A 15,727-nucleotide genomic window follows, 5' to 3' on the forward strand; every position below is an offset into this window, starting at 1 on the left:
CAACTCTGTATTAGTCTGTTCTCACACTGTTATAAAGAACTGCCTGAAATTGGGTAATTTATAAAGGAAAAAGGTTTAATTGATTCACAGTTCAGCATTGCTGAGGAGGCCTCAGGAACTTACAATTATGGCCGAAGGGGAAGCAAACATGTCCTTCTTTACATGGCAGCAGGAGAGAGAAGTGCAGAGCAAAGTGGAAGGAAAAGCCCCATATAAAACCATCAGATCTCGTGAGATCTCACTTATTATCATGAGAACAGCATGGAAGAACTGCCTCCATGATCCAATCACTTCCCACAAAGTCCCTCCTGCAACATGTGGGGATTACAATTTGGATTACAATTGAAGATGAGATTTGGGTGAGGACACAGCCAAACCATATCAAACTCTATGTACTTTAATATTTAAGGAAAATTACATAAACTTTATCTGAAAATTCCCTGGATTCTTCTCCTCAAGTCATGCTGTACATATGCAGTATCCTTCTGCCTACCTCTCCAAATGGATAATGGATTGAAGCAAAATGTCCCACCAAGCATTGATGTGTAACCCTTTTAGTAACAATTCATAGACCAGGTAAATGTGTGGAGCAGCCCAGATCAGCTGGAGGGAGCATTATTCCCGTCAGAGTGTGGAACAATGCCTGCCCACCTGTCAGCTGGTTATGGCAAAGACAGTATAAATGGAAGCACTGTCAGAAACTAAAGGCCTATGTAAGTGATGCTGTTCTTATGTCTCCTCTTCCTCTCCATCCCACATATGATGAATTATTTTATTATGATGATGCTGTGGTTGTTATTTTCTATTTGAAATGATAAGACATGATTACAGATGAGAAAGAGTGTATTTTGTTGTCCTTGATGAACTTGAAATGGTTTCCTCTTTTTTTTCCTTTTTTCTTCTTCTTCCTTCTCCCTTCACTCTTTCATTCTCACCTCTTTCCATTTTATAGGTATGATTGATCTTGAAATAATGATGATAACAGAATCACAGCCCATATAGTCCTTGGGTCACTTCTGTCTCTATTTCTCTTTCTTCCTTCCTCTTTTTTTCTTGGTCCTTTTGCTAGATCGGTGGTGAACATGGCTCCCTGCCCCTCTCAGTGGGTTTATCTTCATTTTCCATGAGCTCCCACCTCAGTACATGTGACATCAAAGCCAAAGCTCCAGCCACTTCTCATCCTTTCTTAGGAAAACCTCAAGTCTTAACTTGAAAGTTGAATGTCCTGCTTTTGTTCCTAACTCTGCTCACAGGATAGTGGAGGAAGAAAGGCTCAGCCTGTCACCAGAAAGGACAGGTCCGCAGTGTAACCCATCTACTGTTACCAGAAAGGACAGATCTGCAGTGTAACCCATCTAGGATGCAGGGTCATGTGGACGGTTCTTTACTCTTCCCTCTGGCTACCCTTCAGTTGGTGTCCAGATGCCCCTGTGTTAGCCTGAGGGCATTCCTTGCCCTTTGGCCCCTCTTTTGTTGCCTTTTTTTTTTCTTAGACAAGGTCTAACTCTGCTGCCCAGGCTGGAGTGCAGTGGTGTGAACATTGCTCATTGCAGCCTCGAACTCCTGGCTCAAGACATTCTCCTAGCTCAGCCTCATGAGTAGCTGGAACTACAGTTGTGCATCACCATGCCTTGGCTAATTTAAAAAGTCTTTTTGTAGGGATGGAAGTCTCAGGCTGGTCTTGAACTTCTGGCCTCCAGTGATCCTCCTGCCTTGGCCTCCCAAAGTGTTGGGATTACAGGCATGAGCCATTGTGCCTTGCCCTTTGTTGCTTTTTCACTCCTTTACCCTGTGGTTTCTTCTATCCTCAGGGACAACTCTCATTGCCCTGGGGCTTCTGGATCTTCAGCAAGACACACCCCTAAAGGCAAACAATCTTTCTTTAGCAGCAGCAGAGCACAAACTGAGTGTTGTTGTATGCTAAAAGCATAATATTTCCCCGCCATGAGAAAGTCTAAGGGGAGCAAGGGCCCTGAAGTCCCCATCCTGCCCCCCCAGTGACAGGTGATGGGGAACAGAATGATGAAAGAGACACCACCCAGCCACCTGGTGTGTCAACCCCCCCACCCAGTGCTGTCCACATGTTGATCCCCATCCCACATGGGTGGCTTAACACATTCATGTCTTCTGAGAGCCATTTGTTGCTCCCCAGTCTCTTCTGTCCTCCTTCTTTGACCAACATTTCCCTGTCTGATTTGCTTGGTCACAGGTGGCCTGTGTCAGTTTCCTCCCAGGACTCTCTTTGCCTGGGAATAAGTGCTATACGTGAGAAGCGTCCCTCCCAAGCGCTGTGTGTGGCCTCCTGGCATTCTCCTAAGACTTCCTAGAGGATTGCTCTGGTTCCAAAAAGAAACCAGCCACAACCTGTTTGGAGCCCTGCAGGATGTTCCAGCTCACCGACTTCATTCCCCACTACTTACCCCTCTAGCAGAGCTTCTAGACCAGCAGCTGAGGTGCCTCCATTCGCTGTACATGACTCACCTTTCCCCCTTCTAGACACTTCTTCATGAGTCTAGCCTCTGTTTCCAGCTTTACACAGCACAGGCTGATGCCTGCCACCGAATGGGACCCAGGACTTTTTCAAACCTCAGCTCCCCAGCAAAGGTATGAGAATGGGCACGCTGATCAGCTCTGAGCCTCTAGGCATAGGGTCTATTGGTTTAATTTTGAATTCACTTTTAAGATTTAAAAATTGAGAGCTCTCATTTTCAACAAAATTCAGGGAATCTAGAAACATCATGCCCACTTTTGGCAGAGTAGCCAACTGGCAGAAACTGATGCTGATGCTGTCAGTTTCCTACACAAAATGCAAACCAGAGTTTACCACAGGCCCCGCTACTCCACATTCTCCTCCACAAGGACACTCAGCAGCCTCCTGTGCTGAACGGCCTCCCTGGTTCTGTAGGTGTAGGGTTTGTTACTCTGTTCCAGGACCTACTTTCCGCAAAGCCCCTTACCCAGCTGTTTTTTCCCTTGGCATACCTGAGAACTCCTTTCCTCACTGAACTGCTTTGACCTTGCTAATTAGTTGTGTCGCAAGTGCTTTTTGGCTGTGTCAGATATGTATGTTCTGTTTATCATTTTAGAACAATGGTTATTAATTTTTTTCAGATTCTTCTTGGGAATTTGAGAAAAACTATGGCTCTCCTCCACCATCCTGCCCCCACTCACCCCAATGCACACATGTGCAACATTTGTTCTACAGTTTAAGAGCTCTCTAGACCCCTGATATGCTAGGCAATTCGTGGCTGCCACATTAGGAACCCCTGATTTAGGGGAAGGACTGTTTTCTCCATCAGACAAACTCAACTGCTTAGCATCAATTTTATGGGTCTCTACTGTGTACTGTGCCCAAAAAATGCCACTGAATGCTGCCTGACTGGTGGATAGCAAGACTGTCCATTAATGTGGTCATTTAGGCTGCCTCTGCCCAGGTCTTGGGGTCATTGGCACTAATTCACAGCACCCTCAAGTCACCCAGGGAAGATGAGACACAGTTGGCTGTAGACCCACAGGTTTGGGCATTACAGCTGCCCTTACAGTTGACAAATAACCACAACCTTCACATTGTTATGAAAAGAGCACAAATCCAATTAAGAAAGCTTTTCCAAAAGAAATAACAGTGTTCCTACCCTCTCTGTCACTCTCCACCCCCTTTTTGTCCCAGAATAATGTTGTGCTGATAGGAACATGGATAAATTAATTACAGTCTGGAATGTTATTCATGGGTAGGAAAGAACACTAAATCTACTCGCACAATGTTTGACATTTAAAGATAAACATTGCCTTTATGTTTTTTTTTAAACCTCAATCAGCCTAGTTTACGAAGACATAGGTATAATCCTTTTAAATGCTGTGGATTTTCTAATCGCAAAGGTAACACTCTGCTGGGTGTTTTACCCACAGCCAGAGAACCAGGAGGGGCAGGAATGAGATGAGCATCTCTTCAGTTCCTCGCATATTTGACATTATTTTGGTGTACCTCCAATTCCGGATAACATAGAAGAACTCTTGTGGTTGAAGTCCCTGAAATGGAAGGATATTGGTAACCCTGAATTTAAAACAAGCACAGGCAGCCTTTGTGCGAATGTGTGTGAAGGTCACTTTCTAGAAACAGGACTGTCCATAGCCATTGCCATAGTTTCTGTGTCATTTCAACCAGAACCTCAGGCCTGGAAGTCTGGATGGATGTGGGTTGGCATGGTCCTCTATGGGCATTAAATGAATAAATGGATATAACAGAGGGGGTGTCCGGCATGACTCAAAGAAGGATGAGAGGAAACATATTCAAACAAAATCTTTAGAAAAGCAAATTTCAAAAAAAAATGCTTAAGCATAAAATATTTTGATGACAACCATGATTTTCAAATTGAATCCTTATTCTAAGTAATGGTCTAATCTGAACTTAGACCCCTTTCCTTAATTTTTTTCTCAATAAGCCTTTGATGTCTAGTCAGTTCAATTCAGTATTTACTAAGTCCCTATATGGATAGGGTATATGGCATTAATCAAATGTATGTCCAAAATTGCCCACCATGCAGGGCAGAGCTAAAATGCCTAACACCCCTCCTCTCACCAACACATCCCCCACCCACATCTCCAAAGACTTCCCGGCAGAAGTGATCTCTGCCTGCTGGGACAGATGTATAGGCTCCAACAGCAGCAGAGTGGCCCCTCTGACCACCACCTTGGGACCCACATTGCTCTTAGAACTATTCCTCTTTTTTCATCCCTGAAGCCCCCACCAAAGCTCAGCCTGGATCAACTTTTTCTAGGAATCTGAGAAGTTTCCAGGCTGATTTCCTGACCCAGTCAGATCCTCTTCCATCTTTCTTTGGGTGGTCAATTTTCTACTTCATTTTCCACCTCACATGTTGGCCGTTGATGACCACATCAGCTCTTCTATGCTGTAAGCTCCCAAGGAAAAGTTCTATCAAATGATTGGCCTTTCAGCTCTCTACTGTGACCAGAAAGTTGCCTGGTATGTAAAAAGGGGTTCACAGGTATTTCTCATGTGGATAACTGGTGACTCATCTATCCATGATTTTGGGGATCCCCCACTTCCTGGACTAATTGTAAACCACCTTATACCACCTGAGGGTGCCTGAGCACGACAGAGCTAAGTGAACATTTCATCAGTCTAATTGAATTCAGTGGAATGTTGGGGCCTGGAAATTTGGACTAGGAAGGTAAGCAGAAGGAATAAGTGTGAATGACAGTATCTAAATTAAAATCTGTTGCTGTGAAAGAAGATCAGACCTTTTCTCCTCTGATTTGTCCTTCTAGAAGTCACAAGATGCCCAAAGAATCATAAGCAACGGGTAACTAGGCAAAGGAATTATCTTTGACAAATGCCATGATTGCTCAGTGTCCCATTTCTCTTGGCAGCAAGAGTGGCCCAAAGACTAAACTGAGATGGAGGTCTGCACCCCTGCATGGGGCTCAGGCTCTGCAGCTAGGCTTCCATCCACTAAACTTGAGCTGAGGTACTTTGAGCTCTTTGTTTCTTGTTTTTCTCATTTGTCACTCAGATGAGAAGAAAGCCCACTCTGTTTGACTCAGTGTCAGTGTGATGAAGTAAAATAGCTTCTTTAAATCCCTCTGCAACAAGGCAGTGAATTGAAAATAAGAAAGATAGGGAAGAACATTCTGGGCAAGACAGCTCAATGAGTTCACGCTTTGATCCATCTCTCAGCTCTGAACACAAAGCCATGACAGGTAGGTATAAAAATAGAAAGCTAAAAAGAGATGTCTGGCTCAGCAGAAGCAGAGGAGACACTGCCAGAAGCCTCTGACCTACTAGGCTCTTTGTCTAAAATCAGCAGGGAGTTTGGCCTCTGCTGGGCAAACCCAAGAAGCAAACCTAAGACGCCCCACCCAAGATGGCAGACAGGAACCAAGTACTTGCTTAAAGTCAGGAACTAGGGTGGGGCCCCGAAAGAAAGACAGTGCCTCACTGCTGCCTAGAGACCAAGGTTTTAGAAAAATAAGGTTGAGGGGCCAAGATGGCCGATTAGCTGCAGCTGCAGTCCGCGGCTTTCATGGAGAGGAATGAAAACAGCCAGTGAATTCAGCACCTTCAACTAAAATATCCAGATTCTTAGCCCCACTGGGACTGACTAGGCAGACAACTAGACCCATGGAGAATGAAGAAAAGCAGGCTGGGAAAATGGTCCACCCGAGAGCGGCACGGAGCCAAAGGAAGCCCCAACCCCAGCAAAGGGAAGTGGTGAGTGATTGTGCGACACCACCCGGAAAACCATGCTTCTCCCCTGGTATTTGCAACCCGCAGATCGGGAGATCCTTTCATGAGCCCATGCTACCAGGGCCTTGGGTCCGACACACAGAGCCGTGCGGAGTCGTGGCAGAGTGGCCACTCAGGCACACACAAAGTCCCAGGAATTTTACATACTCCAGCCCAAGGAATCCCAGCAAGGCAGGAGATCCATTCATCTATTCCCCCAGAAAGGGGGCTGAACCCGGGGAGCCAACCAGCATTGCTCTGCAGGCCCCGTTTACACAGCACCTCACAAGTTAAGGCCCACTGTAATTTCTGCCAGCCAGTGGTGACAGCCTGGAGTCAGCCTGAGATGGACTGAGCTCTCGTGGGTAGAGGCAGCCACCATCTCTGCGGTTCAGTTGACTCAGCCATTCTAGCCTGCCAGCTCCGGGAAGTCCACAAGGAGGAGTCTCCCACAACGTGTAGCACAGGTGCTGTGCCAGATTGTGGCCAGACTGCTTCTTTAAGTGGGACCCTGATCCAATCCTCCTCACTGGGTGGGGCCTCCCTGTGGGAATTTCAGCAGCTCCAGCCAGGGTTATATGGAAAAAACTCTGCTCTCTCCTGGGACGGAGACCCCCATGAGAAGGGGTGGCCGATGTCGTTGCAGTTCAGTGGACTCAGTCTTTCCAGCCTGCTGGCTCTGGAGAGTTCAGGCGGTCTGAAGGAGGACGGGTCCCCTCAATGCAGCACACCTGCTACACCTGCTCTAACAAAAAGCAGCCAGACTGCTTCTTTAAGTGGGCCCCTGATCCCGTTCCTCCTGACTGGGTGAGACCTCCCACAGGAGCGATCAGGCAGGCAACATGTCAGTACATTCCTGGGATGGAGAAAAACGAGCAGGCTGCCATCTTGCTGTTTTGCAGACTTCACTGGTGATACCTCCAGGTATGGGAAAAACCAAGGCAACTAGGGTCTGGAGCAGACCCTGAGCAAACCACAGCAGCCCTGTGGAAGAGTGACCTGACTGATAAAAGAAAAACAAACAAACAGAAAGCACCAACTACAACATCAACCAGGAAAACCCCATTCAAAGGTGAGCAACCTCGAAAATCAAAGGTTGATAAGCCCACAAAGATCAGAATCAATACAAAAACGCTGAAAACTCAAAAAGCCAGAGTGCCTCTTCTCCTCCAAATGACTGCAACACCTTTCCAGCAAGGGCATGGAACTAGGCTGAGGCTGAGATGGCTGAAATGACAGAAGTAGGCTTCAGAAGGTGGCTAATAATGAACTTCACTGAGCTAAAGGAACATTTTGTAACATTAAAAAGTGGGGAAACGACATGAACAGACACTTCTCAAAAGAAGACATTCATGCAGCCAACAAACAAATGAAAAAAAGCTCAACATCACCGATCATTAGAGAAATGCAAATGAAAACCACAATGAGCTACCATCTCACTCCCATCAGAATGGCTATTATTAAAAAGTCAAGAAACAACAGATGCTGGTGAGGTTGCAGATAAAAATGAATGCTTTTACCCTATTAGCGGGAGTATAAATTAGTTCAACCATTATGGAGGACAGTGTGGCGATTTCTCAAAGATCTAGAGGCAGAAATACCATTTGGCCCAGCAATCCCTTTACTGGGTATGTATATCATTCTATTACATATATATATATATATATATATATATATATATATATATATATATATAAAATAGGAATACAAAACATGCTATTCATATTATGTGTATAATAGGAATACAAATCATTGTATTCTAAAGATACATGCATATGTTCATTGCAGCATGATTCATAATAGTAAAGACATGGAATCAACCTAAATGCTAGACTGGATAAAGAAAATGTGGTACATATACACCACAGAATACTATGCAGCCATAGCAAGGAAAGAGATTATGTCCTTTGCAGGGACATGGATGGAGCTGGAAGCCATTATCCTCAGCAAACTAATGCAGGAACAGAAAACCAAACACTGTATGATCTCATTTATAAGTGGGAGCTGAATGACGAGAACACATGGCCACATCATGGGGAATAACACACACTGGGGCCTGTCAAGGAAGGGGGAGAGAGAGCATCAGGAAGAATAGCTAATGGATGCTGGGCTTAATACCTACGTGATGGGTTGATCTGTGCATTTTGTAACCAAATGTACCTGTAATTTATGATCCAATTCAAGTCGAATTTTTTATAAAAGATAAAGGAAAGATTAGGATTATGTTTTTACATAGAAATACACAATTGTTTCAGTACAAACTAAAGAGATTTTCAGAATTTCATAGATGAAAACAATTCACATTTGCTAAAATGTATCCTATTAATACTAATGGTTGTACTTCAGCCATAAGAAAAGAGGACAGAAGGGAATGTGTGAAAGTCAGTATTAAATGGTAGTCAATTAAAAATAAAATAAAAATTTTGAAACGTAAAATAATAATCACTGAAACTGATAAAGAATATTAATAATTTTAATAGCCATTAAATTAACAAAATAATAATAATTAGTTTTGGAATTTTTTAAAGAATAAGATGAGTTAAATGGGTGAAAGTCCACAGAAAGAAAGTTTTCTGGGTCCTTGATGTGATTGGGAAGAAAACAGAAATATTTAACAACAGAAATTTTGTAGGAAATTCATAGTTTACTAAGTATGCTAAAAATTTGTAGATAATTACAAAAAGGATATAATCTATAAGTTGCAAAGCAACAAAATATATTCTTTTGTGTAAATAAAAGGGAATATAGAATGTTTTCTCACACCAATGAGAAACAGGAGGGAAAAATACTTTAAGAGAAAAAGTTGTTAAATAAAAATCAAAATGTAACATGGTAAAAATAAATGCAGGTACATCAATAATCATAATATCTTTAAATAGAATAAGCATACAAAAGACTACAACGATTACATTGAATAACAAAATAAAACCTACTTATATGCTGTTTACAAGATATACATCTGAAGTAAAACCAAATTGAAAAGTTGAAAATTAAGTAATAAAAAAACACTAAGTAAAGGCTAACCTACAGAAATCTAAGGTAGCAATATTAACACAAGATAAAGTAAAAATTCAGGTGATTAATAGTATACAAAGATCACCCAATTTAATAAAAGGAAACAGTTTGCTAGGAAGATATTACAGTTATGGGTATGTAGTTAACTATACAGACTCAACAAATATAAAGCAATCCTGGCAGATTTATAAGACATTGATATATCTATCTATCTTATCAATTCCCTTAAGGGGAACTGAGTTGTAGGGAGCCATTTAACACACTTCTCTCAGCAACTGGTAGATCTGCCCTCTCCAACATAGTAAGCATATAGAATATTTGAGTAATGAAATTAACAAAGTTCATTAAATATATGTATAGAGAGAGCACTACACCCAACCAATAAACAATATGCATTTTTTTAACAAGTGTTCATGGAACTTTTTTTTACCATTTGGCCATGTACTAGATCATGAAAGAAGTCTCAACAACATTTTAAATATTAATTTTACATACAAGCTTGGCTCTATGATCAAAATGCAGTTAGGTTATAAATCAGCAGTAAATTTATGGTCAATCTTCACATATCTGAAAACCAAAAACCAAGTACAGGTCTACTTAACCCATTGGTTAGAGAAGAAAACATTTTAGAAACAATAAAATACTAAATGCCATAGAAAATACTATATATGAAAGTTTCTGGGATGCAGCTAATGTGGTTCTTAGAGGTAAATTGACAGCATTAAATGAATTTTTGATAAGAAAAATGATAGAAAATAAGTTTAACTAAAAAAAGGAGACATATGAAATTAAAGAAAGTAGATTAAACAAAATTTTAAAAACGAAAATTAGCAAAAATGAAAACGAAAAGGGAGAGAAGAGCTACTAGATGAAAAGCTACTCAAGGAACACAATTTGAAGATTTAAATGAGATATATATTTTTCCAGAAAAAAAAATGAACTTCCAAAGTCAATTTATGAATAAATAGAGCTTCATCATAAAACTGGAATCTATAAAAATTATCAGTTTAATAGATGGATTTACTAACATATTAGACACAGCTGAAGAAATTATTTATGAATTAGAATGTAAGTCAGTTAAAAATATTCAGGGTGAAACACAAGAGAAAAATAATGAAAATACAAAAAAGAGTATAAGAGACGTAAGGAAAAGGATTAAGAGAAGTGCAGTTAGAGGCTGAAAAGTACAGAAGAAAGTGAACAGAGCAGAAGTGACATTTAAAGACATAGGGACTGAGAATTTTCCAAAAACTGATTTTTAAAAATGAAGCCATGGGTGAAAGAAGTATTTAAAACTTCAAGCAAAATCACTTTAAGGAAAATCAGACTTTCTTAGTCCATCATATTAAAATGCTGAAAACAAAAAATAAAGAGAAAATCTTAAAATCAGACAGAGAGGAAAAAGATATACAGGAATCACCAATAAGATAGATACTGTATCTCATTTCTCAAAAGGAAGATTGAATACTATAGAAAATTGAATGGCATCTTTAAAGTGCTGAAAGAAAATAACTACCCACCTAGAACTCTATACCTAATGAAAATGTCCTTTAAAAATGAAGGCAAAATAAAGGCTCTAATAATTCAAGGAGCATTCTGTAATCTCTAATGTTTTAACTAAAATAATGAAAGAATGTATAAATAATTAATAATGGGGAAATATGAAACAAAGAAAAATACTTCATTAATCTAAGAAGGATAAGAAATAATAAGTCCATAGACAAGTGTAACAAATAGAAACATTACAGAGTTGGTAGAACTTGAGGAGAAATAGATGAATCCACTATTCAACACTACTTTAACAGAAACAGACAGATACAGCATGCTAAAAATCAATGAGAACATAGTTGAATTCAGCAGCACCATCAATCAACTGGATCTAATTCATCTAAAATGTCATCCAACAACAGCAGAATACCCATTCTTCTCAAGCTCATATGGAACACTCACCAAGACAGACCACATTCTGCATCATAAAATACACTTGGCAAATTTAGAAGAATCAAAATCATCCTATGTCTGTCCTCAGACAACAATGGAATGAAAACTAGAAATCAATGACAGAAAGATAACAGGAAAAATCCCCAACTACTTGGAGGTTAAACAATATACCTAATAACACATGAGTCAAAGAAGAAATCTCAAGGTAAATTTTAAAATATTTGGAACTAAATGAAAATGAAAATATATCTTGTCAAAATTTGTGAGATGCAGCAAAAGCAGTGTTTAGAGGAAAAGTTGTAGCATTAAATGCGTATGTTAGAAATGAGGAAAGATCTAAAATTAACAATCAGCTTTCAGCGTGGAAAACTGAAGAAGAACAACTTAAGCCTAAAGCAAATAGAAAAAAAAAGAAATAAGAAAAATTAATTAAAAATAGGAAATAAGTGAAGAAAATCGACAAAGCCAAAAGCTGGTTCTTTGAAAACATCAATAAAATTGACAAACTTCTAGTCAGGCTAAGAACAAAAAACAGGAGACACAAATTACCAATATTAGATATGAAAGAGAGTCATCGCTACTGATTACATGAACATCAAAATGATCATTTAAAAATACTGAAAACAACATTATGCTCACAATTTTGAAGAACTTTGATGAAGTGGACCAATTCTTTGAAAGACCCAAACTACCAAAACTCACACAAGGAAAAATAGATCTGAATAGGCCCATATTTATTAGATAAATTGAATCAATAATTAATAGACTTCCAAAAAGAAAGCACCAAGCTAACATGGTTTCCCTGGTAAATTCTATCTAACACTTTTAAAATAAATGATGTTAATTCTCTGTAGTCTCTTTCAGAAAATAGAAGCAGAGGAAACACTTCCTAATTCATTATATGAGGCTAACATGATCCTAATACCAAGAGCAGACATTACAATAAAGGAAAACTACAGACTAATATCTCTCATGAATGTGGATGCAAAAATTCACAACAAAATATTAACAAATCAAATACAAAATGTACAAAAAGAATTATACATCACAAATGAGTGAGATTTATTTCAGGTATGGAAGGCTGGTTTAACATTTGAGAATCAGTTAATGGAACCCACCACACCAACAGGCTGAAGAAAAAAAATCATATGATTATATCAATTGATGAAGAAAAAGCATATGACAAAATCCAAACCCATTCATGATGAAAACTCTCAGCAAACTAGGAATTCAACTTCATAAAGCACATCTACAAAAACCTACAGCTAACATCATCCTTGATGGTGAGAAACTGAATGTTTTCTCCTTAAGATCAGGAATTAGATCAAGGTGTCCCTCTCACAACTCCTATTCAACATTATACTGGAAGTTCTGGCCTGTGTTAAAAAACAAGAAAAGGAAATAAAAGACATACAAGTTGGGAAGGAAAAAATAAAACTGTCTTTTTCACAAATTACATGATTGTCTATTTAGAAAATCCCAAGAATTAACTAAAATTTCTTGGAACTAATAAGTGATTTTATTAGTTTACTAAGACTGCCAATAACAAAATACAACAGACTGGGTGAGTTAAACGACTTAAATTTATTTTCTCATAGTTTTGGAGGCTAGAAGTTCAAGGTCAGGGTGTCAGCAGGTTTGATTTCTCCTGAGGCCTCTCTCCACCTCTTGCAGATGGCCACATTTTTGCTGTGTCCTCACATGGCCTTTTCTCTGTGTGTGAAAATCCCTGGTGTCTCTTTCTGTTTGTCTCGTCTTCTTAGAGGGACACCAGTCAGATAGAATTAGGGTCCACCCTAGAGGCCTCATTTTAACTTATTTACCTTTTTAAAGTCCATATCTCCAAATGCAGTCACATTCTAGGGTACTGGGGATTAGGGTTTCAACATATGAAATTTGTGGAGGGACAAATTCAGTCCATAATAGTGATTATATTGTAGCAAGGTTGCAGAATACAAGGTTGATATAGGAAAGCCAATAGCTTTCATATATACTATCAATGAACAATTAGAAATACAAAATTTAAAAGCACAATATCATTTACAATAGTACCAAAGAAAGAAAGACATTAATTCTCTGGTAGAAATCTACAAAAACATATACAGGATCTATATGCAGAAAACTATAAAACTCTGATGAAAGAAATCAAATCAAATGAAAATAAATGGAGAGATATTTCATGTCCTTGGACTGGAAGACTCAATGTTATTTAAAAGACAATTCACTGTAACTTGATCTATAGATTCAACATAATCTCCCCAAATTCCAGCAAGCTACTTTGTGCATATCAACAAACTGATTCTAAAGTTTACATAAAAAAGCAAAAGACATAAAATAGCCAATACAATATTGAAGAACAGAGTTGAAGGCTGACACTACTGACTTCAAGACTTAATATAAAGCTCCAGCAAGAAAGACAGCACAGTACTGGTGAAAGAATAGACACTTAGGTCAGTGGAACAGATTAGACAGGCCAGAAGAGGACTGTCACAAATATACTATAATCAATTCCCTTTGATAAAGAACCAAAGACATTCAATGGAGTAAGGGCAGTCTTTTCAACAAATGGTACGTAACAACTGGACAGCCATGTACAAGAAAACAAATATAGACTCAGATCTTACACCTTTCACAAAAACTAACTGAAATAGATCATGGATCTCAATGCAAAATACAATACTTTAAGATTTCCAGAAGAAAAAAAAAAGCAGAAATTCAATGTAACCTTGGATTTAGTGATGAGTTTTTAAATACAATGTCAAAAAGCATGATTCATGAAAAAAAATTTATAAATTATACTTGATTAAAATTAAAATATTCTGTTCTGTGAAAAATACTGTTAAGGGAATCAAAAGACAAGCCACAGACTGGGAGAAAATATTTGCAAACCACCTATGTGATACAGGACTTGTATCCAAAATACACAAGAAACTCTTAAAAAAAACAAGAAAGCAAGTAATGCAATTTTAAAATGGGCTGAAGATCTGAAGAGACACATCACCAAGGAAGATTCATAGAATGGCAGATAGAAAGATGCCCATCATAATTTATGGCTAGGCACAGCAGCACCAACACCTCAGAAGGCTGAGGCAAGAGGGCTCCTTGAAACCAGGAGTTTTAAGCTATTGTGGGCTATGATGTGCCTGTGAATAGCCACTGCACTCCAGACTGGGCAACATAGTGAGATCTCATCTTTAAAATAAATAAACAAATGAATAAATAATTAATTTGTCATTAGAGAGTTCCAAGTTAAAACAATAGCAAGATGCCACTACACACCTATAAGAATGGTTAAAATCCAAAAGCCTGACAATACCAAATGATGACAGAGATGCAGAGCAACAGGAACTCTCGTTCATTGCTGGTGAGAATGCAGAATGGTGCAGCCACTTAGAAAGACAGTTTGGCTGCCTCTTACAGAACTAAATATAGTCTTAGTACAGAATCCATCTGTTGTGCTCCAAGATACTTATCCAATTGATTTGAAAACTTATGTTCGCATAAAAAATCTGCATATAAATGTTTAAAGCAGATTTATTCATAATTGCCAAAAACTGGAAGCAACTAAGATTCTGTTCAACAGCTGAATGAATAAACAAGTTGTGGTACAACTATACAGTGGAAGGCGGAATATAATTCTGCACTAAAAAGAAATGAGTATTGAGCTATGAAAAGATATGGAGGAATCTTAAATGCATACTGCTAAGTGAGAGAAGCCAGTATGTTTATAGCAGCATGATTTACATTCCTTTGGGTATATACCCAGTAAACTATGCAACCATAAAAAATGATGAGTTCATGTCCTTTGTAGGGACATGGATGAAGCTGGAAACCATCATTCTCGGCAAACTACCACAAGGACAGAAAACCAAACACCGCATGTTCTCACTCATAGGTGGGAATTGAACAATGAGAACACTTGGACACAAGAAGGGGAACATCACACGCCGGGGCCTGTTGTGGGGTGGCGGGAGGGGGAAGGGATAGCATTAGGAGATATACCTAATGTAAATGACGAGTTAATGGGTGCAGCACACCAACATGGCACACGTATACATATGTAACAAACCTGCACGTTGTGCACATGTACCCTAGAACTTAAAATATAATAAAAAATATATATATATATAAAGAAAGAAGCCAGTATGCAAAGGCTACATATTACATGATTCCAATTATATAATAGTCTGGAAAATGCAAAACTGTAGACACTCGAAAGTGATCAGTGAGTTCCAGGGTTAAGGTGGAGAGTAGAGGGTGAATAGGTGAAATACAGGTAATTTTTAGGGCAGAAAGATTATTGTAATGTAAAATTTTAGGGCAGTAGAATTATTTAAATGGTGGATATAAGATATTGTGTTGCATTGCCTATGCAACCAAAGGTGAACCTTAATGAATGCAAATTTTGAAAAATTATTTAAGAGGTTGGGGGATCCCAAGAGAAAATGCAGACCATGACAAGAGAATCTAACTGTATTACAAATATAGGAAACAGTCTCACTGAAGGGATGTGTCGGGGAGGGGAAG

Source organism: Pongo pygmaeus, chromosome 22, assembly GCF_028885625.2.
Source record: "Pongo pygmaeus isolate AG05252 chromosome 22, NHGRI_mPonPyg2-v2.0_pri, whole genome shotgun sequence".
Lineage (NCBI taxonomy): Eukaryota > Metazoa > Chordata > Mammalia > Primates > Hominidae > Pongo > Pongo pygmaeus.